This window comes from Canis aureus, chromosome 16 (assembly GCF_053574225.1).
Source record: "Canis aureus isolate CA01 chromosome 16, VMU_Caureus_v.1.0, whole genome shotgun sequence".
In the NCBI taxonomy this organism is placed as follows: Eukaryota; Metazoa; Chordata; class Mammalia; order Carnivora; family Canidae; genus Canis; species Canis aureus.
The window spans coordinates 19,378,561-19,404,886 of record NC_135626.1 but is presented as its reverse complement, the minus strand read 5'-3'; the positions used below and the strand labels follow the sequence as shown (position 1 = coordinate 19,404,886).

Genomic DNA, 26,326 nt, shown 5'->3' with positions numbered 1-26,326 from the left:
AGAGTTTTAAATAGGTGAATCCGGGATCCCTGGGTGGCGCAGCGGTTTGGCGCCTGCCTTTGGCCCAGGGCGCGATCCTGGAGACTCGGGATCGAATCCCACGTCGGGCTCCCGGTGCATGGAGCCTGCTTCTCCCTCTGCCTGTGTCTCAGCCTCTCTCCTCTCTCTGTGTGACTATCATAAATAAATAAAAAATTAAAAAAAAACATAGGTGAATCCTTATAATTTTTTTAGCAACAAACCACATAACCATGAAATATTTAAATATATTTTTTCACAATGCCCTTTCCATAGCAGGTTTCTTGACAAAAGAAACTCCCTCAATCATTGTCTAATAACACCTTTATCTTGTGTATGTGTATTTATTTTTTAATACTTAGAATACTGTTGACAGCCTCTGCTGTCATGCTCAGCGTGTTTTTTTATTTAAATCTATATAATATAATCCATAGATCCACTTAATTAGGGACAAGTAAACTGTACAATGCCCTGAAAGTGGATAAATCAGCAAGGGTGTCACTGAAAACATCTCCATGCCATGGGCTCTATTCTTGAAGAAGTGAGAGCAGCACAAGAAGACAGACATAACGGAGATTTGGCTACCTCCTCTCCTTTCACTGACCACATCCTCCCTCTGAAACTGAGCTGTTAACAAGAGAGCAGTCAACTGAGTGCTCCTCCTGGTGTAAGAAAGAAAGCAGCCATGGTTAAAAGGTAACTCATGGTACTGGCATTAGGACAGACATAAGAGTAATGCAATAGAACTGAGAGTCCAAAAATAAACCATCACACTTACCATGAATCAAATGATTGTTAATGAGGACACCAAGACCATTCAATGGGTAAAGAACATTCCTTTCAACAAATGGTGCTAAGACAACTGGATAGCCACATGTAAATGAGTAAGTTCGGATCCCTATCTTACACCATATTCAAAAATTAATTCAAAATGGATCAAAGAGCTAAATGTAAGAGCTAAAACTCTAGAACTCCTAGAATAAAACAAAGGAGTAAATCTCTGTGACCTTGGACTAGGCTATGGTTTCTTAGATATGACACCAAAGCAAAGCAATTAAGAAAAAAAAATAGATAAATTGGACTCATTAAAAAACAACAAATAACTTTTATACTTCAAAGGATTCTATCAAGGGGCACCTGGCTGGCTCAGTGAGTAAGGGTGTGACTCTTATCTCAGGGTTGTGAATTTGAGCCGCATGTTGGATGTAGAGATTAATCAAAAATAAAATCTTATGGGCACCTGGGTGACTCAGTGGTTGAGCATCTGCCTCAGGTCATGACCCTGGGGTCATGATCCTGGGGTCCTGGGATCAAGTCATGATCAAGTCCCACATCAGCAGGGACCCGCTTCTCCCTCTGCCTATGTCTCTGCCTCTCTCTTTCTGTATGTCTCATGATTAAATAAATAAAATCTTTAAAAAATTTTTAAGTTAAATAAAATCCTAAAAAAAAAAAAGGATTCCATCAAAAAAATGAAAAGATAACTTACAGAATGAGAGGAAATACTTGCAAATCACAAATCTGATAAGAGATTTGTATCTAGAATATACAAAAAACTCTTAGAACTCAACAGCAACAAAACAAACAACCCAATTTAAAAAATGGGCAAGGACACCTGGCTGGCTCAATTGGGAAAGTATGCAACTCTTGATCCTCAATCCCCACATTGGGTGTAGAGATTACTTATACGTAAATAAACAATTTTTTTAAAAAAATGGGCAAAGAATCTGAATAGACATTTCTCAAGTAAGATACACAAATGCCTACTAGGCACTAGAAAAGCTGCTCATCAGTTTTTAAGCCATCAAAGGAAAGCAAATTAAAACCACAATGAAGTATCATTCTATACCTATTAGGATAGGTGTAATGCAAAAGACAGTTTTGTACAATGCAATACAAATGTTGGCAAGGATGTGGAGAAGCTGAAACCTTTCTACACTAATTATGGGAGTATCAAATAGCGCAGCCACTGTGGAAAACATTTTGGCATTTTTTCAAAGGATTAAATATAGAGCTATCATGTGACCCAGAAATTCTACACCTAGGTATATACCCAAAAGAAATTTAAAAAACACTGCACACAAGATTTATACATGAACTCTTATAGCAACGTTATTTATGATAGGCAAAAAGAAACAACTCAAAGATCCATAAACTAATGAGTGAACACACAAAATGTGGTGTAGCCACATAACAGAATATTATTCAGCCATAAAAAAGGAATGAAATTCTGATACTGGCTACAATATGGCTGGACATTGAAAAAATGATATTAAGCAAAAGAAGTCAGTCACAAAATATCATATATTGTGATCCCACTTAAATCAAATGTCCATAAATGGCAAATCCATAGAGATATGACAGTAAATTAGGGGTTGCTTAGGGCTGGGGAGGGGGTTGGGAAGAAATGAAGAATGATTGCTAAGGGTGTGGGGTTTCATTTTTAGCCAATAAAAATGTTCTAAAATGTGTTGTAATGGATTCACAACTCTGAATATACTAAAAACCATTGAATTAAACACTTTATATGAGTGAATTATACCATGCATGAATTACATCTCAATAAAGCTCTTATTTTTTTATGATATATAGACTACCCTAAAGACTGCCAAAAAACTACTAGAACTGATAAATGAATTCAATACAGTCACCAGCTACAAAATTAATATGTATAAATCAGTTGCATTTCTATAAACTTATATTGAAGTCGTAGAAAGAGAAAACAACTCCATTTACAATTGCACCAGAAAGAATAAAAAACCTAGGAATAAACTTAACCAAGAAACTGAAAGACCTATACTCCAAAATCTATAGAACACTAATGACAGTGGGGCATCTGGGTGGCTCCGTGGTTGAGCATCTGCCTTTGGCTCAAGTCATGATCCTAGGGTCCTGGGATCAAGTCCTGAATCAGGCTCCTTACAGAGAACTTGCTTCTCCCTCTGCCTATGTCTCTGTATCTCTCTGTGTGTCTCTCATGAATTTAGTTAATTTAATTAATTAATTAATTAATCAATCAATAAAATCTTTAAAAAATTAAATAAAATCATGAATAAATCAATAAAATCTTTAAAAAAAAAACCCTAATGACAGAAATTGAAGATAGCACAATGGAAAGTTATTCAATGCTCATGGAATGGAAGAACCAATATTGTTAAAATGGCCATACTACCTGAAGTAACCTACAGATTTAATTCAATCCCTGTCAAAATACCAACAATATTTTTCACAGAACTAGAACAAATAATCCTAAAAACAAAAGACCCTGAATAGCCAAAGCAATCTTGAAAAAGTAGAACAAAGCTGGAGATATCACAATCCCAAAATTCAGGATATACTACAAATCTGTAGTAATCAAAACAATATGGTACTGACACAAAAATAGACACATAGATCAATAGAATAAAATAGAGAGTCTAGAAACAAATCCATGCTTATATTGTCAATTAATCTATGACAAAGGAGGCCAGAATATACAATATGGAAAAGACAATTTATTCAACAAATGGCGCTGGGAAAATTGGACAGCCACATGTAAAGGAATGAAACTGGACCACTTTCTTATATGCAAAAATAAATTGATCAAATTGATCAAAGACCTAAATGTGAAATCTGAAGCTATAAAACTCCTAGAAGAAAACAGAGTATAATTTTTCTAACATCAGCCACAGAAACATTTTTCTTGATATGTCTCTTCAGGCAAGAGAAACAAAAGCAAAATTAGATTACTGGGACTATGCCACAGTGAAAAGCGTCTGCATAGTGAAGGAAACCAACAACAAAACAAAAAGGCAACCTACTGAATGGGAGAAGATATTTGCAAATGATATATCTTATAAAGGGTTAGAATCCAAAATATATAAAGAACTTCTATAACTTAACACCAAAAAAAACCCAAACAATCCAATTAAAAAGTGGGCAGATTGCTTCTCGGCCTTTTGGCTCTAAGATCAAGTGAAAAAATGGGCAGAGGACCTGAATAGACATTCCTCCCTCCTCAAAAAAAACATACAGATGGCCAACAGACACATGAAAAGATGCTCAACATCACTCATCATCAGGGAAATGTAAACTAAAGCCACAATGAGATATCACTTTACACCTGTTAGAATGGCTAAAATAAAAAAAGACAAGAAATAACAAGTGTTGGTGAGGATGTGGAGAAAAGGAATCATTGTGTACTGTGGGTGGGAATGCAAACCAGTACAGCCACTGTGAAAAACAGTATGAAGGTCCCTCGAAAAAATTAAAAATAGATTACCATATGACCCAGTAATCCCACTACCAAGTATTTACCCAAAGAATATAAAAACATGGGCAGCCCGGGTGGCTCAGTGGTTTAGCGCTGCCTTCAGCCCAGGACATGATCCTGGAGGCCCGGGATCGAGTCCCACGTCAGGCTCCCTGCATGGAGCCTGCTTCTCCCTCTGCCTGTGTCTCTGCCTCTCTCTCTCTCTCTCTCTCTCTCTCTGTGTATTCTCATGAATAAATAAATAAATCTTTAAAAAAATACAAAACACTGATTCAAAAGGATATATGAGCCCCTCTGTTTATTGCAGCAATGTTTACAATAGCCAAACTATGGAAACAGCCTAAGTATCCACTGATGGATGAATGGGTAAAGAAGGTGTGGTGTACATATATAATGGAATATATTCAGCCATAAAAGAGAATGAAATCTCGCCATTTGCAACATCATGGATGGAGCTAGAGGGTATAATGCTAAGTGAAACAAGTCAGAGAAAGACAAACACCATATGATTTCACTCATATGTGGAATTTAAGAAACAAATGAACAAAAAAGAAAAAACAAACGAAAAACCAAACTCTGAAATACAGAGAACAAACTGGTGGTTGCCAGAGGGGGAGGTGGGCGAAGGGATGGGAGAAATAGACAAAGGGGATTAAGAGTACACTTATCTAGGGACCCCTGAGTGACTCGGCGGTTTGGTGCCTGCCTTTCGCCCAGGGTGTGATCCTAGAGACCCTGGAGCGAGTCCCACATCGGGCTCCCTGTATAGAGCCTGCTTCTCCCTCTGCCTGTGTCTCTGCCTCTCTCTCTCTCTGTCATGAATAAATAAATAAAATCTTAAAAAAAAAAAAAAGAGTACACTTATCTTGACAGGCCCTGAGAAATGTATAGAATTGTTGAGTCATCACATTGTACACCCGAAACTAATATAACACAATGTTAATTATACTTTATTTTTTAAAAAGTTATTTTCAAGGGGATCCCTGGGTGGCTCAGCGGTTTAGCACCTGCCTTTGGCCCAGGGCACTATCCTGGAGTCCCGGGATCGAGTCCCGCTCGGGCTCCCTGCATGGAGTCTGCTTCTCTCTCCTCCTGTGTCTCTGCCTCTCTCTCTCTCTCTCTCTGTCTATCATGAATAAATAAATCAATCTTTAAAATAAAATAATAAAATTAAGTTATTTTCGAAGTAACTCTCCATTGTTTTGATAGGCAAAGTGAGAAAGGAACAGAACTTATTGTACATTATAATGGGATTTAGGGATTTCTAGGGGAAAGAGAAGCACTTTGATACTGAAGAAAGTTTCTCCTTAATTAAGGATTACTTTGGGGGATGTTCTGACATCAGATGTAACAAGCTACAGAGTTACGGTCACAGCCATGTCTGATGACAACCCACATTGAAGGGAATAGTAAAAAGGAATTCTGCCTCAGATGATCCACACCCATCCTCAGCAGCAGGCTCTGGTGAAACAGAGCTACAGCCCACCCCCACCCCATCTTCTCCTGCCTCTTCCAGGTCTGCAAGATATAGTTGTCCATGCATGGCTGATAGTCCTACTAAATTCCTCAGTGAGACTGAGAAACTGCCTGGAGAGAGAAAGAGGTTGGAGGAGACCCTTCCCACTGCTTTCCAGTGAAGTGACAGGTTCCCCAAGAGTCTTATAGTAGAAGATGCTTGAAAGAGTGGGACACTCAGGGCCAGACCTCAGGAAAACCCTCTACCCCCACCCTTTGAAATCCTAACCCTGTGCTAGTTTCCCTTACAACTCTTAGAAAATCAAATTCCCCTGAAGCTTTAACCTTTTCTCTAAGAAATTCCAATTCCTGGGGCGCCTGGGGCGCTCAGTCAGTTTAGCATCTGATCCTTGATTTTGGCTCAGGTCATGATCTCAGGGTCATGAGATGGAGCTCCCCCTAAGCATGCAGCCTGCTTAAGATTCTCTCTCCCTCTCCCTCTGCTTCTTCCCACCACCCCCCTTTGTGTGTGTGCATGTGTACATGTGCTCTCTCTCCCTTTCCGAAGAAAAAAAAAAGAAATTTCAAATCCTTTTCCAATTGTCCCAAAATGCCAAGAAAGCAAACTTTCTCTCTGCACTGTCTACAGTGGTTGTGGCAAAAAAGAAAGAGACATGATTCCTTACCCGTTCCCCAGTGAGGCCTGTAAAGAAAGGACTAGACTCTTCTATCAAGAGGACTAAATCAGGAATTGGAATTAGCAGACCATGAAACAAACTGAGGTCTTCAGCAGAGCTGGAAGCAGTGGGAAACAAGGCTGTGGCACTAAAAAGTACTCATAAGTGGACAACTCAAGATGCATAACACCAAGCTTTCCATATATCTCCACATGTTAAAAAAGGCTGACCTCTGGAAGGTAGGTGAATATCTGGGTCAGGAAATGCAAAACAAGGCTACCAAGCAGCCAGAGGGCCAGGTTGGCTGGAGTACGGGTCTAGTCTAGGAGACCAGTAGAAAATAGAGCCATACGTGGAGCCATTCTGGTCAAAGCCCTGGAGACCTGGCTGAGAAATGGGAACTCCCTGCTCATAGCCACAAAGTACAAAAGGTGGTTATTACCCAAGTACAAAGCCACAGATATGTCCTTAACCTTGGGTCTCAAAAAAGAAGACACTTTTTATCAGCTGTAGAACTCTAAGAGAAAAGTTCATCTTTGGCTCCAACTGTATAATTCCAAGTGTGGAGATAATTCTGTACATCAGGCTCTTGGTTATACACATCTGGAGCCACATGCAGTTTACCTGAACAGAAAGGAAGTACACTAGCAGGATATTGGTGGGTCATAGAATAGGATGGTAAACTGGGTGACTGGCCCCAGAAAACAGGAAAGAACCAATGGATGTGAGTCAGCAGGAAACTCAGCCAAAGACATGACACAGGAACATTACTCATGGCCACAGCCACTGGCCTCTCCACTCTACAGGCACTGCTGTGAGTGCTCCCTAAAGGCTCCCATGTCTTTGCATCATCACTCCCTCCGTGATCACCACTCACAGATGGAACATCCCATTGGCTGAGCCAGGAGTCAGGGAAGAAAAGTCTAGCCTCTTTTAGCTTCCACACGCTGGGGGTGGGAGTGGGGGGGTCCAAAAAAAATCATCCAAAAGCGGAATTCCCACTTTTGGATTCCCACTTTTTGAATTCCCACTTTTGGATAAATGAAATGTAGGTGCTGCATAGGAAATGCAGCATAGGAATGAGATTTAGATGCTGCAGAGGAAAAAAAATCAACAGCAACAAATCAGATGTTCACAGTTTAGAAATATCTGAAAAGAGGACTAATTTTTTTTTAAGATTTTATTTATTTATTCAAGAGAGATACACATAGAGAGGTAAAGACATAGGCAGAGGGAGAAGCAGGCTCCCTTACAGGATGTGGGACTCGATCCCAGGACCCCAGGATCACATCCTGAGCTAAAGGCAGATGCTCAACACTGAGCCACCCAGGCATCCTTGAGGACTAATTTTTCTATGTGCTTTGAGTTTTAATTCAGAGACATGGTAGACTTTTAAAGGTCATTTCACTGAGAATATTCAATTTGTCCTCTATAGTACTTTGGGAGGCAGTGTAGGAAACTGGGTTAAGTACATGTCTTGCACTCAGACCAGACCTGGATTTGAAGGCCAAATCTTCTGTTTCCTAGTGGTGTGGCCATGGGCAAGCAAATTACCTTCTCTGAGCCTGTGCTCATCTGTAAAATGGGGCCATTATAGTGTGTGCCTTACAGCTTTGGACTTTGAAATTTAAGTAAAATAATGCCTATGAATTTCTTACAATGCATGGCACCCGGGAAACACTCCATAGGTATCAGCTATTATTATCACTGAGTGACTTGTCCTAAAGTATGAGACATTAATATGGTCACTTTGGGCCACACATGTTGGCAGATCTGGCCTGACTTAAAGTCCTGGCAGCTAGAGGCATACAAGGGTAGATGGATATCCAAATATCCATTCATATATACTTATGTTTATATAGACTTGTGTCTCCCCCTCTTTTTATTGGTTAAGGCCATGGGTTGGAGATTTCGATTTGAATCCAGAACTCACCTCAAATAAGTTACTTAACTTTCTCTAAGCCTCTGGGTTTTTTTGTTTGTTTTTTTCTGGTTTGTTTGTTTGTTTTTAGTTTTATTTATTTATTAATGAAAGACACAGAGAGAGAAGCAGAGACGTAGGCAGAGGAGGAAGCAGGCTCCCTGCTGTTCCAAGCCTGATGTGGAACTTGATCCCAGGACCCTGAGATCAAGCCCTGAGCCAAAGGCAGACACTCAGCCACTGAGCCACCCAGGTGACCCAACCCTCTGTTTTGTTTTGTTTTTTTTTAATTGCAAAATGAAAATGTTGATATCTACAGATAGCAATGCTGCAAGAAGTAATTGAATTAACTTATGAAAGGTGCTTAGCACAATGCCTGGTAAGTGAAGAGTCTTCATTATTATTTATTGGTCCTCATGGGTTAGGAGAGAGGTAATACCTCCCAAGAGGAGTTACTTCCCCCTATAATCCTTACCACATGTAAGATTCTCTCTTTGGTGCTTCAATCTCTGGCAGGGATTCTTTGGGCTTCTATCAAAAAATGTTTTCAAGTTGCCTTTCCTCCAGTGTTATTGAGATAGAATTGACATACACCTCTGTGGAAGTTTAAGGCATGCTGTACCATGAGTTGACATATATAGATTGCAAAATAGTGACCACAATAAGCTTAGTTCATTCATCTCTCATAGTCACAAAAAAAAAAAAAAAAAAAAGATTTTCCTTGTGATGAGAACTTTTAGGTTTTTAAAAATCATCTTGACAGTACTAAGGGACACTTAATGAAAAATGCTAATCTCCACGTATAACCAAATAGACCAGATCATTGACAGCATGCTGGTCCGAGGACAAAAGCAGGTCAGCATTTCTCAGAGTATGTTCCACTGCGCTCTCATTCAGGAGATGCTTCTCAGGAAAGGGTGCTATGGCCAAGTAAGTTTGGCAAACATGACTATATCTTCCTTTTAGGAAATTACAGTGCAGATCAGCTTATTGGAGGCTCTGGGAAGTGTTACAAACAACCACCACCAGGAAGAAGGAAAAGAACCAGTGTAACGCTATTGCTCTAACATGGCATTAAGGAACAAAACCCCCCATCATGAAACACTAATAATACACTTTGCTAAATGCTGACATAGCCATACCAAGGTAAATGGCTTATTTTTGGTCCCCAGGGAGCAAGCCTTTCACTGCTATGCAATAGAGTCCCAAAGTGATAAGAACAAGTTCATGATCCTTATGTACTTCTAAGCAAAGCAAAGTTCCCATAGGTATGGTAACTGTATTTTAGAACTAAAAATTGGGACTATTTTAAAGTAGGTAGCTTTATGCTCAGGACATATGATTCTCCAGCACAGCACTAGACACACAGAAGGGATTCAGTCATTGAATTGAGGTGAATTTCTTAGGTCAGTCTCGGTATTTATTATACCCCTCATGTTATACTTGCCTGGTAAAGTAACATGGACACTCTAAGTCTAGAGGCCATGAAACTTTGTATCATTACCTTATTAAATACATTATCAAATACTGTTTTAAAGATTTTATTTATTCATGAGAGACACACAGAGAGAGGCAGAGACATAGGCAGAGGGAGAAACAGTCTCCCTGCAGTGAGCCCGATGCGGGACTCTACCTGGGATCACGACTGAACTGAAGGCAGACGCTCAACCACTGAACCACCTAGGCATCCCTAAATAAAATCTTTATTTTTTTTTATTTTTTTTATTTTTTTTAAATAAAATCTTTAAAGAAAAATAATGTAGTAATTGGAAATCACATTCTTAATTTAGAACTATGAAGCTAATATATTTTTGACATGATCAGCAATGCATCAGATAAACAGATACGACAACTATAAACTATCTTGTAAAATAGAAGTAAGATTATGCTCCATAACATCAATATACACTCAAGGGGCTTCAAAGCATTTAAAAATGTACATACAACATAGTAATAAATACAGCTCTATTCAAAATCTACCTACTATAAATTTGACCTGATGTTAATATATGAGCTACAATAAATAGCTAACTAAAGGTAATTTTGTATTCCCCCTTAGACTTCAGAAAAACTTTTAGGATGGTTGAATAGGCCAGTTGTGTTTAAAAAGCTGCCCAAAGAAATTTTAAAATCTGCCTTCTTTTTTTCTCAGTGCCTTCTATTTTTCCGTTAAAAGCCCAATATGGAGGGGTGCCTGGGTGGCTCAGTCGGTTAAGCCTCTGCCTCTGCCATTAGCTCAGATCATGATCCCAGGGTCCTAGGATCAAGTCCCTCATCAGGCTCAGTACTCAGTGGGGAATCTGCTTCTCCCTCTCCCTCTGCCCCTCTACCTGTTGTCTCTCTCTCTTAAATAAATAAATAAAAATTTAAAAATCTTTTAAGAAAAAAAGCCCAGTATGGAAAAACCAATGAAAGTTGCTCAGGCCAAAAAAAAAGCAAAGCAAAGCAAAGCAAAGCAAAGCAAAGCAAAGCAAAGCAAAGCAAAGCAAAGAAAGCTGCTCAGGCTAAAGCTAGGGTAGTGGTTTGAGAAGAGTAGGAGTCTAGATTGTCGAGCTCCTACTCTTCCCAAACCACTACCCTAGCTTTAGCCTCACCCTCCTTCCTGAGCCAGCCCCTGAAATACCATGGGGAGCCCTGGCTCCTGGAACAAGGACACTCCCACTGTCCAACATGTCCCTTAATGTCCCCTCTTATTCTACAGTCTGAAGTTTTCCAGGGAGAATCAACTTGTTCAAGGTCTCCCCAGCTCAACAACAGGAGAGTAGGCACCTGAATCTAGCTATTATCCCCTTTGACAGTTTCCCCACACACCCTCACCATAGGACAACCTGAACAATTTTTGGTTTTGCTAACCAGAGCACCATTAGATTTATTTATTTAACAACGACTTGGTTAATACAGTTCCTTGCAGTGATTCCCTCCTCTTATAACAACTCCTAGACTTGTTATAAGCAGTACCCATGAATCTCACATTTGATGTTATACATTTTTCTTAGTACATATTTAAACTAACAAGTATGAAAATGAAAAATATTTGTTCATATATCATTCACAGTCCATTTATGCACACCCCTCCCACTAGTGATTTCCATACTACTCTTTGGAACATATATTTTTTTAAGTATTTTATTTATTTATTCCTGAGAGAGAGAGAGAGAGGCAGACACAAAGGCAGAGGGAGAAGCAGGCCCCATGCAGTGAGCCCAACGTAGGACTCGATCCTGGGTCTCCAGGATCAGGCCCCAGGCTGAAGGTGGCGCTAAACCACCAGGGCTGCCCAGAACATATTTCTGCTGTGTGCAGAAGAGACCTTTGCTTGAAGGAGGCCAGTTCAGGGCAGCAACTGGGTCTACCCCAGGTACCAGGAGGTCCAGGGATTTGCAGGACCTTATTCTCTGTGGGTCTCAGTTCGACAGGATGACACAAATTTAGAATGAAATAAAAGCTTGACTACAGTGGAGTTAGTTTGAGTCTTAGTTTTTTTGTTTTTATTTATTTATTTGAGAGAGAGAGAAGGAGCAGGGGAAGGAGCAGAGGGAGAGGGAGAAGCAGGCTCCCCATGGGGAGCCCAACGCAGGGCTCAATCCTAGGACCCTGGGGATCATGACCTGAGCCAAAGGCAGACACTAAACCAACTGAGCCACCCAAGCGCCCTTCTGATTAAATACATTATCAAATACTGTTTGATTAGTTTTTTATTTTCTGTGTTTTAACTTAGAAACAAGTGGCACACACTGAACTCCATGCTCTTTTGAAACTACCCCCCATTCTGTAATTCAGTGGTTCTGCACACTATGCAATGTTTGGATTTATAACTTTGAAGTTTTCTGTATATCTTTAATGTGTACACTGTACATTAAGAAATCTGCAGTTCAGCCTTTGTAATCACAGTCAGATACTGTGGGGCTCTGATGGCGGGAAATAATTCACACCTTGGAATGTTAATTGCACTTGCTCCCCAGCCTCGAGGCTCAAAACGCAGCAGGATCCTTGTGTAACTACATGTCCTGTCTTGTCTGCCTGGATTGGAAATTAAGGAGGAGAAGAAAATCATTTAAGTTTTGCCTAGAGTTAAGGTCAGTCTTTTTAAGCTCCCCCCACCTTGCTTCAGATAAAGTAACCTACATAGGCTGTATCTGATATAGAAATTTAATACTTTTTCCATCCTCTTCAGAGGTAAATTCTTGCAGATGACTTTTTCCATCTGGTGCATTTCCTATCACTGGCTGATCACCTTAGATCTGACACAAAGGTAATATAACCCAGGGCAGGTCGGATGTACCCCTTACTTTACATTTTACATTCAGAATTTCAATTTCTTTTTCTGGTTGCATCAGTATCAGAGACCCAGTGTTTGCAAAGCCTTCTAGAAACTTGGGAAATGCAGATTCGTTTGTCAAGCTGGCCTTCACAGATGGACTAAAAAGATGATAATAAATAAAGTATCATTAAACACTAACTGAAAACACAGACTTTGAGTTTAGACAGGCCTGAGTTTGAATCCTGACTCTACTTACCGTTAGACTTGGGGCAAGTTAATTAACTCTCTGTACTTCAGTGCCTTCACTTATAATGCAAGGATACAAATAGTACCTACTTCCTAGTGTTGGTTTGAGGAATATGTACATAAAAGGACATAAAATATTTAGCACAGTGCTGGACACAGAAAGCATGCCAAAAGAGCTATTACTCTCATTATGACCTCATGATTATCACCATTCTGTCACACAAATTACTTGAAGTAGATACGACCATTATGACGGATGCCACAGATTGACCCACACAACATTCACTCCAGTGCCTGGACTCTCTCTTGTGCCCAGAGTTCAGCATATGACCCAGCTCCTGGCAAACCAATGCCCATGTGCCCCAGCAGCAGAAGTGATTCAAATGGAGTGACAACTGCCTGTGGGTGGATCCATCTTTTTGTAACTATGATGATAGAGAAGCTTTGGTAGAAGTTCCAATGTCCTGCCTCTAGCAACATAGGTATTGAGTGGTGAGGAGCAGCAATGGGGTTTCCATGGGAACAGTTCAGTTTATGATTGGGTATTTCTTCTGGAACTCTTCTGGCTGTGCAGTATCCTAGCCTGTTTCCTTGGCACTGCTAGAAATCCTCTAAACTACCTAATAGTCTGCTCTAATCCTATTCTGTGAAAACTAACTAGAGCGGATTCTGATATCTGCAACTGAGAACACAGTAATTATCAAAGTGATCAATATTAGAATCATCAGGATGATCCTAAATACTTCAGTCAAAAAAGATTAAGTATACCCAGGCCACTAAGGGAAAAAGAACAGCATATATAAAACCTTGTCCTTGCTTTCAAAATGCAATCATCCTGAAAGATACCACATAAATGGAAACCTGTTTGGGTTTTCTTTTCTTCCCCCCACTACCCACCTCCCATCCCAAGGCTTAATTTTCTTTTTGGCAGCAGAAGGACTTTTGTGAGAAACAGGCAGAAGGAACTGATTAAACATGAAGCTTCACAGGAAAGAATTCTCATTTGAGTCTTTATGGAGGATGACAGGTGAGCCTACCTGGCAGACTGTTCTCCATAAATTATAATGGGAGAGTCAAAAGGTGTGGGGGGGGGCAGTTAGTATGGGTAAACGTTTGGCTCAGTGTATTTTATGTGGTCATTAACACACTTACTTATAGGATGGCCCCTAGCGGTGTGCTCAATTACAATGATGAAATTACCTTAAAAAAAATAATTAACAAGAGCATTGAGATCTAGCTCCGGTCACATTTTGAATTAATGAGGAATGACTGTGAAGGCAAAGGCCTGGCTGAGATGGCTGTCAGTTTTACCCGGTTCTCATCTGTCTTTGTTCTTGTTGGGTTTTTGTCATAACATCAAGTTCTTTCTCCCTACAAATATTGGTCTGGCACGTTCTCTGAGTGACCGTGGCCCCAACCTAATTCTCTTGTCATTTTTATTTAATTACCTAATTTTCTCTACTTCCTCTTCTATTCTCCTGGCAAAATGAAATGACCTCTTTGGAACAGATCGGGGAACTTCCCTCAGTACTCAGCTAATAGGTGGAACTGTCAAGTGTTTAAGGTACTTCCCTTCTTCCTCAAGAATAGAGCACACAAGGGATGCCTGGGTGGCTCAGCGGTTGGGCATCTGCCTTGGGCTGAGTGTGTGATCCCGGAGTCCCAGGATCGAGTCCCAGGATTGAGTCCCGAGTTGGGCTCCTTGTGTGGAGCCTGCTTTTCCCTCTGACTGTGTCACTGTGTCTCTGCCTCTCTCTCTCTCTCTCTCTCGTGAATAAATAATAAAATCTTAAAAAAAATAGAGCACACAAACTGTTTCAGTGGTCCATCTGGAATCCACATTGATCCCACACCAGATGCCTCCACCATGCTGCCTAAGTTTGAGCCCAAGGAGATCACAGTCGTGTACCTGAGGTGCACCAGTGGCAAAGTCAAAGTTGGTGCCACATCTGCCCTGGCCTCAAAGATGGGCCCAGTAGGGCTGTCTCCAAAAAAGTTGGTGATGACATTGCCCAGGCAACCAGTGATTGGAAGGGTCTGAGGCTGACAGTGAAACTATTCAGAACAGACAGACCTGGATTGAAATGGGACCATCTGCCTCTGCCCTGCTTAGCAAAGCCCTCACAGACCCGCCAAGACACAGAAAGGAAAACGTTAAGCACAGTGGAAATATCACTTTTGCTGAGGTTGTCAATATTGCCTGAGAGATACAGCAGCAATCTTTTGTCAGAGAACTCTCTGGAACCGTTGAAGAGATTGTGGGGACTGCCCAGTCTGTGGGCTGCAATGTTGATGCCGCCACCCTCATAACATCACAGATGACATCAATAGTGGTGCCGTGGAATGCCCTGCTAATTAAGAAAATATTTCAATGAAGGATCATTTGACAAAAAAATAATAGTAATAAGAGAGCGCACAAATGCTGGAACCCTTGCTCAGTCAGTCAAGTGGTATATAAATTTTTTTGCCGCTATAACAAATTAACACAAATTTAGTGACTTAAAGCAGAACTAATTTGTTATTCTTTTTAAAAATTGTATTTATTTATGAGAGAGAGAGAGCACGAGGAAGGGGGAAGGGGGTGGGTAGAGAGAGAAGCAGACTCCCTGCCAAGCAGGACCCTGGGATCATGACCTGAGCCAAAGGCAGGCGTTTAACTGACTGAGCCGCCCAGGCGCCACTAAACAGTACTAATTTGTTATCTTAGAGTTCACTGGGATATAGCCAAGTGTTCAAAGGGCTGGTTCCGTCTGGAGGCTACAGGGGAGAATCCATTTCCTTGCCTTGTCAGCTGTTCCAGGCGGTCCACATTCCTTGCCTCCTGGCCTCTTCTCCACATCACTTCAACCCTTTGATTCAGTGGCCACATTTCCTACCACCGGCTCTGCTCCTCCTGCTTCTTATAAGAATTTGGGATTACATGGGGCCCAAGTGCATAATCCAGGATAGTTTCTCCATCTTAAGTGTTTCATCACTTCTTCAAAGTCCCTTTTGCCATAGAAAGTAACTTTCACAGTTTTGGGGATTTGGATATGGACATATTGGGGCGGGGTGGGAAGAGCTTATTCAGCCTCCCACAGGTGGTAAGACAGTTCTGCTGTGCCTCCTCAGGCAAGGGGGCTTACTATCAGGTTACATGGAGAAAGGAAAGAATAAGGAAGTCAAGAAAACTAACTGGCATTTGGGATACAACACAGATACCTGGTTATCTCTCTGGCCTCTCAGCAGGTGCCTTTTGCGCCAGCCTCTAGATTTCCACATTTATCATGACTGTTTCTACCTCCTCTTTTTTCTGATTACCTTAGTATCTCCGGCAGTCAGACTGAGTCAGCGAGGCCCACCCTGCAGAAGGCTCTCCTTTTCTGCCAAGCTCTTGTATCAGGACATTTAATTGGCTGCTCTCTAGCCTATAGAGGACAGCTTTTTTTGTTTGTTTGTTTTTTAAAGATTTTATTTATTTATTCATGAGAGAGAGAGTGAGAGCAAGAGCGAGAGAGAGCAAGAGAGAGAGAGAGAGAGAGGGAGAGGCAGAGACACAGGCAGAGGGAGAAGCAGGCTCCATGCAGGGAGCCCGATGTGGGACTCGATCCCGGGACTCCAGGATCATGCCCTGGGCCGAAGGCAGGAGCCAAACCGCTGAGCCACCCAGGGATCCCCTAGAGGACAGCTTTTGAATCCAGAGCCAGTCCAATCAGCTTTGGGCAGGGAAGCATGGACGGGGGACACAAAACATGGCCCCTGTTGGGGCCAGGCGGGAAGGGAAACTCCTCAAGATGGCGGATACGCCAAAATGGCTGAAGTTCCTGTCACCACCTCCACTTGGGATGACAGCTTGAGCAGACCCTTACACCTCTCCTTTGGACTTCCTCAACCGAACCCAATGCCCTTCAAACCCCAGAGGAGGAAGTCACCTTTGACTGGTCGAATTGCAATCCTTCCTTTGCATAGTGAGGGTCACTCTGACTGGTTGGATTGCAATCCTTCCTTTGCATATGAGCCAACCAATAGGAAACCGTTCTGCCTTACAACGTTATGTAAACCCCCGACCACCTTGTCTTGGCGCGACTTCCTCGACTCACTCTCTTTCCCCCGTGAGTCGTGGAACTTCGCCCGAGGGTGCCTGCAATAAAATCTGTTCTTGGACCCTCGCTTGCCTTGGCGGTCTCATTTCCGTCTAGTTACTAAAAAAACTTAACAGCCCCTAGTGCATAGGAACCACAGACATTTTTCTCTGAAAGGGGCTGAGAGCTTTCAGAGATTTTTCAGACTTCTATCCAAAAACAATGTCAGTGACAGAATTGGGGCAAAAATTTTTTGCTTTCTGATTATAAAAATGGATACATTTACAGGTGCTTATTACCAATAGGTTCTCTTTTTTCTTTTTCTTTTTTAAGATTTAATTTATTTATTTGAGGGATCCCTGGGTGGCTCAGTAGTTGAGCATCGGCCTTTGACTCAGGGCAGGGGTTCTGGATCCTGGAGTTCTGGGATTGATTCCCACATCGGGCTCCCTGCATGGAGCCTGCTTCTCCCTCTGCCTGTGTCTCTGCCTCCTCTCTGTGTTTCTCATGAATAAATGAATCAAATCTTTTTTTTTAAATTATTTATTTAAGAGAGAGAGAGAGCATGAGCAGGGAGGGGGCAGAGAAAAGCAGACTCCCCACCCCGGCAGGGAGCCCAACGCAGGGCTCAATCCTAGGACCCCAGGATCATGACCTGAGCCGAAGGCAGATGCTTAACTGACTGAGCCACCCAGGCACCCCTACCAATAGGTTTTAGTTACCATTTACAGAGGACTCTTAAGGGAAAAGAAATTGTAAAGTGTCCAAAAACAAATAAAGGAGGAATGCTTCAGGAAGTTATGGGCTTGTTATGATGGCGTGCAATCTAATCATAGACACTAAGTATAAGAAAGGATATGCAAATCACTAAAGGGAAGTCTTCAAGGTCAAAGTCCTTTGTGATATTCCAAATTGTATCAAGTAACACACTGGAATTCCCAAACCTTGAGCCATCAGAGAAAAATAGCCCATGTAGCTTCCAGGACGCTGAGTTTAATTCAGAAACTGATACATGTTTACTCCCTTTCATAGAGAGAGGAGATCTAAGGAAATGAGAAAAGTCTTCTGTAGTGTAGCACAGACACAAACTGACTTCTCTTTAATGGAGGCAAGGAGCCTGTTAAACTGTATATACTTGGATTATGTCAGATAATGATAGGTTCAGCCACTGGATTAGTCATATCATGAATTTCATAATCACTGTGTAATTGACACAGACCTTCAAACAGTCCTTTCTCCCTGGAAGCTGGTTTACTGCTGGAATTAAATGAACTGTCACTCTCTGGGGAAAATGGAACCAACTTTTCATTTGGCTCACCTTGGCTGTGAGGAGGAGCTTTCTAGGATTTAGCACTCTTCCTCCCCAAACTGTCCAAGTGAGACAAGCAGATCATCCTCAAAGATACAAAGTTTCTCTTTCCGAATGGGAGCCCACAGAGGTAAGGGGGAAAGTATTTAATGCCCAGACTGCTAAGAGAGGTAACTAACTATGCTGTGTGTGCATTTCCATTGCGTAAGTATTAACATTTAATTAAACTTTCATGTCTCTTTTTTTTTAGACCTTTCTTTTTTTTTTTTCTTAAATATTTTATTTACTCGTTCATGAGAGACACACAGAGAGAGGCAGAGACACAGGCAGAGGGAGAAGCAGGCTCCATGCAGGGAGCTGGACATAGGACTCTATCCTGGGTCTCCAGGATCACACCCTGGGCTGAAGGCAGCGCTAAACTGCTGAGCCACCCAGGCTGCCCAAACTTTCATGCCTCTTAGGCACACCTACTCTAGTTTGCACCCTGGGGCCAAAAGGACCATTCAAATCCCAGCCTGGCCATTTACCGGGCAGTGTGACCTTTTGGCAGATGGGACCAACATGTTCCATTGGAATCTTGCGGTGATTAAAAGCAGGTAAAATGTGTATTGTAGTCTGTGTGTGTGAGCATTAGCTCTCATTATTGAGAGCTCCCTCAGTCCATGAGGGCTTACTAAAAAAGTTCTCAAAGCCCATCTACATTTGTTACTCATTGTCCACTCTTTTCCCTGGGAACTTCTGTGTCCTGTCCAGGGTCATGTCTCACTCCTCAAACCACCCAGCTATTTCTCCCTACTTTGAAACTCAGCTCTGGAATCTGCGATTGCTTATTTGGGCTCTCCAACCACCCAGTAGCAATTTCTAACATTTAAACATAAATCGGGGCATTGCCTGAAGCACTCTGTTTGGCTTTTGAGGACTTCTCCTCCCCTATCCTAAGCAACTTTCTATGATTTAAGATCCTCCTCTCTTTGCCTCCAATTCCTCATTCCTGATCCTCTCATTCCCTATCTAGGCCAAAGTCTAGATTAGAGAGGAAATTTCCATCAAGTTTAGAAAATGTGACATGTGGTCAGCTTGGGGGAAGAAGATGGGGAAAGAATCCTGCCTGTTCCTTTGTTTTTTTTTCCCATGTAAATTCACACCTTTGTAAATTACTCCCTACCCTTATTCAGTTTCTCAACCTTCTTTTAACTCCCATTGAACAATACAACTATTTCCTTCTACACCCCACCCCCCAGCTTACTCCACATTTCAACATGACTGGAACAACCGGTGACAGGATTCTGGCCAGGTGAGTGAGGGGGGGATGTGATGTATACCCCTTCCAAGCCCCAAAATGCTTTATATAACCATCCACACTCTTTCCTTCCTAGTTGAGCACCTGGCTTCTTCCTTTTTTCTTTCTTTTTTTTTTTTTTTTTTTTAAGATTTTATTTATTTGAGAGAGAGTACAAGAGGGGAGAAGGGCAGAGGGAGAGGGAGAAGAAGAAGCAGACTCCCTGTTTAGTGCAGGGCTCCATCCGACCTCAAGATCATGACCTGAGCCCAAGTCAGACACTTTACCAACTGAGCCACCCAGACAGGCACTTCCTTCATTGGGCACTTATATAGCACTTGTATAGAAAAGATCTAAGGGAGAATTTCAAGGAGGCCTTGGTGGGGGGGAGGGGAGGTTGGTTATGGAGCTACAAGCTAGAAGGAGCCTGGATCCCTAAGTCACTGCTTGGAAGAGACCACCCAGGACAGCTGCCTAACCCACTGAGAGGTGAGGGAGAAATGAATCTTTGTTGTATCGAGCTACAGAGATTTGGGAGTCCTGTGCTAGAAGCTGCTAGTGTTCATTAACCTTATTAACACATTTTAAAAGTTCCTAAAGCATAATAAGGGCTTAATAAATGCTAGTTTTTATTAATTGGGTAATCAGCTAATATTTATTGACTATTACAGGTATTAGCTCATATATTTCTCACAACATCTTAGGAGGTGGGTTCTTGTCCCCTCACTCCTTTGGGCTTTTATCTACATTCTTTGCTCTGCCTGACCTGCTCTTCCTCCCTTCTTCACACAGTCAACCACTACTCATCCTTAAGATCACAGCTCAAATGTGGGCTTACTCACAAAAACCTTCCCTAACTCCCTAGACTGAGTCAGTGCCCCCATTACATGATCTCATAGACTCCGAAATTTTTCCTACAGGGTATTTATCACAATTTTTCATTGCATGACTATTTATGTAATTCTTTGGTGAATGTCTTTTTTCCCCACCATAGAGGAAGCACCATCCTACTTGATTGACAGTTGTATTCCTTATACCCAGCTCAGTGTCTGGCACACAGTACGAGCTCAAAAAATACTTGAGTTGTACATTATCTGCACAGGGTAGGTTTCATAGACTGTCTTCCTCTTAGTGGGGTCAAATATCAGTGTTGAGTCTGGTCTTCATCTTTGTAAGTTTAGAAACTTAATTTTTGGGCAGCCCCAATAATGGCCTAGCGGTTTAGCGCTGCCTTCTGACCAGGGTGTGATCCTGGAGACCTGGGATGGAGTCCCATATCAGGCTCCCTGCATGGAGCCTGCTTCTCCCTCTGCCTGTGTCTTTGCCTCTCCACCCCCCATCTTTCTCTCATGAATGAATAAATAAATCTAAAAAAAAACACAAAAAAACAAAAACAAAAACAAAAAAATAACAATTAAAAAAAAAAGGAAAAAACACACTTATAGGGTATCTACTTCCTGGCCTAAAAGTCCCTAGAGAAGTAAACTAGTTAATATTCAGAAGCCCATCTGAAAGAGAAAGGAAGAAAGAAAGAAAGAAAGAAAGAAAGATGATTTTGAGAGGAATTGACTTCTTTTAGGCTCCTTGCTAGATTCTGCTCTCTTAATGGTGTTCTTCCTTTTTTTTTTCCAGCTAGAGCTTTTTTTCCTCCATTAGATCCCATTGAAGCCATGGCACAAAATAGGAGCTCAACAAATATCTGAATATATATCTGTGTATCTTGTATTTTGAGACTAATAAATGTACTTATGTTTTGGCTCCCTATTTTCTAGACTCCCATGTACATGATTACCTTTTGTTTTGACTTTACCTGCCCCTGTATCTGTATCATGGATATTTGGGAAGAACAAGTGACTGTGAGCCAGACCCACAAGACTATAAATTCCTTAAAGTTATGAATCATCATCATCAAAACTTTAAAAAATAAAGAAGCATTATCATCAGCATCATGGCCAACATTTATCATGTGCTTTTCCATACCAGGCATGATGCTGAGCTCTTCACTCTATTATTTAATTTAATCCTCATAACAGCGTTATAAGTAGCATCCTCATTTCATAGATGAGAAAATGCTGCCCAGAGAGGACAAGGAACATGTGGAAAATGACCCAGCTAGTAAATGGTAGAGTCAAGATTTGAATGCAAGCCTGCTTCACTGCAGAATCTGTATTGTCATGTGCCATGTGCAGTGCATCCTGTACTGTGGTCATCTTGGTGTCCCTACAACACTTGGAATTGGACTTGGAACTGAGCATTTCAAAAGTGTGCATAGTCAATTCTTCGTCATGAGTAGCAGAAAACAATTTCAGTTATCATAAACAGAAAAGAGATTAACAATGCTACCAAAAATTTATAAGAAGCTAGACAACTGGGGATGCCTGGGTGGCTCAGCGGTTTGGCTCCTGCCTTCCGCTGGGGGCATGATCCCATAGTCCCAGGACTGAGTCCCATATCAGGCTCCCTGCATGGAGCCTGCTTCTCCCTCTGCCTATATCTCTGCCTCTCTCTCTGTGTGTGCCTCTTCTGAATGAATAAACAAATAAATAAATAATCTTTTTAAAAAAAAACAAAAAGAAGAAGAAGAAGAAGCTAGAGAACCAGATAAAAATTAAGATGGAGGCTGTTTGGATGGTGCAGTCCGTTAAGTGGGGAACTCTTGGTTTTGGCATGGGTCATGGTCCGAGTGTCGTGAGATCCAGCCCCACGTCAGGCTCTGTGCTCAGCGTGAAGTCTGCTTAGGACTCTTTTTCCCCTCTTCCTCTGCCCCCTTTCCTCCCCTCTCTCTTACTCTCTCTCTCTAAAATAGATAAATAATTTTTTTTTTTTTTTTTAGTTAAGATAGGGACAGGAACCCAAGGAACAGAATACCAGATGATCATCTTTCAGCAGGAACAATCCAACCAATGATGATGCCTCAGCCAAATCATTCCAATGCACATGGATCCTGACTTTTCATTCATCCATACTTCATTTATTCACAACTTAAAACCCAGGATAAGAGTGTCTTAATTGACCAACCAGAATCATTTGCCCTTGTCCTAACTAAGGGTGCATTTGGGAAGAGGTTTGTCTCTAGACCTTTCTATTTCCCTAGCGGGAGGTGAGACTGGCTTTGACTCACCCAGTGGGAAGTTACCCTAAATAGAGCTTTGGATGCTAGACAGTCACAAACATTGATTGTCCTCTGTACCATGGGTGGAATTAATTCAGGCCTGTAACAATGACTGAATCACAATTAATGTTATATTTTAGTCCCCTTGCTGATATCAGAGAAACCCCAGAAACAAGTTACCATTTAGCATAATTTCTACACATGATTAATTTCACTTTGGTTTTAGGTGACATTTAATGATATGAGAATGCTCCCTAACGAGGAGCCTACAGCTTCATGCCTTTGATTAAAAGACCCCATTCATGTAACCACATCAGATCCAGGTTGTGGAGAACCGTCTCCCTGAGTGAAGGGTCCAGATCCAGTTTTAAAGAGTTGTCTTTTTTTTTTTTTAAATAATTTTTAAGAGAGGGACACCTGGGTGGCTCAGTGGCTGAGAATTAGCCTTTGGCTCAGGACGTGATCCCGGGACCAGGATCGAGTCCCACATCGACTAAACCGCTGCGCCACCCAGGAGAATCTTTTTTTTTTTTTTTTTTTTTTTTTAATTTATTTGGGGATCCCTGGGTGGCTCAGTGGTTTGGCGCCTGCCTTTGGCCCAAGGCGCGATCCTGGAGTCCCGGGATCGAATCCCACGTCGAGCTCCCTGCATGGAGCCTGCTTCTCCCTCTGCCTGTGTCTCTGCCTCTCTCTCTCTCTCTCTCTCTCTCTCTCTATGTCTATCATAAATAAACAAATCTTTAAAAAAAATAAAAATAATTTATTTTAGAGAGAGAAAGAGCAGGAGTGGGAGGGGCAGAGGGAGAGGGAGAAAGAATCTCAAGCAGACTCCCGAAGTGGGGTTCAATCTCGCAACTCTGAAATAATGACCTGGGCAGAAATCAAGAGTTGGCTGCTTGGGACGCCTGGGTGGCTCAGTGGTTGGGCAGCTGCCTTCAGCTCAGGTCATGATCCCGGGATCCGGTATCGAGTCCCACATCAGGCTCCTGCGAAGAGCCTGCTTCTCCCTCTGCCCGTGTCTCTGCCTCTGTGTGTGTGTGGGCCTCATGAATAAATAAATAAATCTTTAAAAAAAAAAAAGAATGGTTGGCTGCTTAACTGACTGAGCCCCAGGTGAGCCACTCAGGCGCCCTGGGAGAGAGAGAATCTTTTTTTTTTTTTTAGATTTTATTTATTTATTCATGAGAGACACACAGAGAGAGGCAGAGACACAGGCAGAGGGAGAAGCAGGCTCCATGCAGGGAGTCCGACACGGGACTCGATCCTGGGTCCCTAGGATCACACACTGAGCTGAAGGTGGTGCTAAACCGCCGAGCCTCCCCGGCTGCCCGAGAGAGGGAATCTTAAGCAGGCTCCATGCTTAGCACAGAGCTTGATACGGGGCTCAATCTCATCACTGCGAGATATGACCTGAGCTGAAACCAAGAGTCGGGCATTTAACTGCCTGAGCCGCCCAGGCGTCCCGAGTTGGCTTTTGAAGGTTGTTAGGTAAATTCTCATTACAACATAGCAAGCATGGACACTTCCTGCCTCTGTGGAATTTCAGCACACCTGGCTTTCCTGATGCTCACCTGCCAGATCTGTGTTTACCTTCATGCAAAGACCAAAAGGGGCTTTGTGAGTGCACCTGGCCCAGCTGTAAGTGGGTACAGTGGGAGTTCCATGTTTTGAGTCCAAATTGAAGCTGTAGTGGTTGGGGGCGGTGGGTAGGGAGAGATAACCCATTGGCTGCTGGAGGCCTCCCTGCGTGGATCTAAAGTGGAAGTAGGGGCCAACTAGCAACCCCATTTGATGAAAAAGTACACCACCCCATCCCCAAAGCCTGCCCCCAACAATCTCATTAGACTTTGCTGATTCTTTCTTTCTTTCTTTCTTTCTTTCTTTCTTTCTTTCTTTCTTTCTTTCTTTCTTTCTTTCTTTCTTTCTTTCTTTCTTTCTTTCTTTCTTTCTTTCTTTCTTTCTTTCTTTCTTTCTTTCTTCCTTCCTTCCTTCCTTCCTTCCTTCCTTCTTTCTTTCTTTTCTTTTCTTTCTTTCGTTTTTTAAATATAAGATCTTTTAAGGCCTCAGAGAAACTTGAAAATGACTATAATATGTTATGGCTATCTCAGCTCCCTGTGACCACACATGACAAGCTTACAAGACACTCAAGGTCAGAAGACATCACAGACTTGATCACAGCACCCTGGACTCATCTGCTGTCAGAGAGGCTCCCCAAAGCCGGATAGGGTTAGTTTTAGAGAAGGTGAGGGCTCCATTCACCTATCCCCAATATATGGTAATCAGCCTCTTCTAGATGATCTTCAATCTATCATGTTATTATAAAAGTTTGGCTTGTATAGAATTTTTTTTTAAGATTTTATTTATTTATTCATGAGAGACACAGAGAGAGAGGCAGAGACACAGGCAGAGGGAGAAGCAGGCTCCCTGCAGGGAGCCTGATGTGGGACTCAATCTGGGGACTCCAGGATCACTCCCTGAGCTGAAGGCCAACACTTAACCGCTGAGCCACCCAGGAGGCCCAGGCTTGTATAGAATTAAAAAAAAAAAACAAAAAAACTCCTCATTGTTGGGGTGCCTGGGTGGTTCAGTTAGCTGAGCATCTACCTTCAGCTCAGGTCATGATCCTGGGGTCCCAGGATTGAGTCCCGCACTGGGTTCCCTGCTCAGCAGGGAGTTTGCTTCTCCCTCTTTCTCTGCCCCTCCTCCCTGCCTACATGCTGTCTCGAATAAATAAATAGATACTCCTTACTGTGAAAAATTTCAAATGTAAGGCTGCAAGAATAGTACAAAGAACACTCATATCCCACCACCAGAATTCAACCATTGCTAACATTCTATTTATTTCATATATATATTACACATTTTTTGCCAAAGTCTCCGCCAGAAAATAAGGACATCTTCTACATGACCACAATGCTATTATCACCTAAAAATTAACACCATTCCCCAATATCATCTTATACTGTTTTTTTCAGGGTAATCCTCAAAAAGTCATTTAGAGATGCTGATTTTTCTAAGCCAGTATCTAATCAAGGGTCATAGGCTCTTATGCAGGACTGGGGTAGGGTGAGGTAAGTTAAAGGAACACCAGAAAACTCGGTATTCAAGTGAGATACTGTCTTAATGCAATATTCAAAAAAAATCAAGGTAGCAAACTATAACCTACAGGCCAGCTGCCTGCTTTTGTAAATGATGTTTTATTGGGCTGGGATTAGAGCAAGCAATGCAGGGCTGCGTTGATGCAGGACCTTCATTTAAACTTTTGATATTTTGAAAAAAAAAAAAACTTTTGATATTTTGTTCATCCTGGAATTTTTTCACATTTTCATTTTTAAAAAATATTGCATTCAAATATGTTCTTGATTACTGAATCTTCTGGCATCCTTTTAAATTTTGCAGTCAAGGCAAGCATCTTACTCACTCCACCCTGATCCTGGCCCTGTTTTAACACAGGAAAGCCCTCCCCTACTTATTCCTGACTTTGACTTTTTTTATTCTTTCATTAAACATTGATAGAACACACAGCCAGCCACCCAGCCAGACAAAACTTTCTGCAGATAAAATTAAAACCTCTGATAGAAGGAAGAAGCATTCTAATATTGGACATGACAATGTAATATACAGAAGCAACAATGTGACCCAGACCCAGAACAGGGAAAAACAGAGGACATCTCCCTCACCCACAGCCAGCTGAAGCTCTTACTGATCCACAGCTAAGACTGGAAATTAGGATCA

General features: G+C 41.8%; 2 long non-coding RNA genes and 1 pseudogene across 5 annotated transcripts; 2 read left to right on the top strand and 1 right to left on the bottom strand.

Moving 5' to 3' along the window:
* Positions 1–12,000: 12,000 nt before the first annotated feature.
* Positions 12,001–13,332, bottom strand: LOC144286069 (uncharacterized). The gene is made up of 3 exons (XR_013354165.1): positions 12,841–13,332; positions 12,449–12,742; positions 12,001–12,343 (listed from the first exon to the last, which is right to left on the bottom strand). It is a non-coding gene; the product is annotated as an uncharacterized LOC144286069 (long non-coding RNA).
* LOC144286068 (uncharacterized) lies at positions 13,049–21,243 on the top strand. Of its 4 annotated transcripts, none has more exons than XR_013354164.1 (4): positions 13,049–13,312; positions 13,765–13,857; positions 19,442–19,494; positions 21,112–21,243. It is a non-coding gene; the product is annotated as an uncharacterized LOC144286068 (long non-coding RNA). The 4 variants fall into 4 exon arrangements; XR_013354163.1 differs by having other exon boundaries at positions 13,050–13,312; positions 13,762–13,857; XR_013354162.1 differs by having other exon boundaries at positions 13,052–13,231; positions 13,762–13,857.
* On the top strand, positions 13,868–16,333 carry LOC144286067 (large ribosomal subunit protein uL11 pseudogene; annotated as a pseudogene).
* Positions 21,244–26,326: the final 5,083 nt, after the last annotated feature.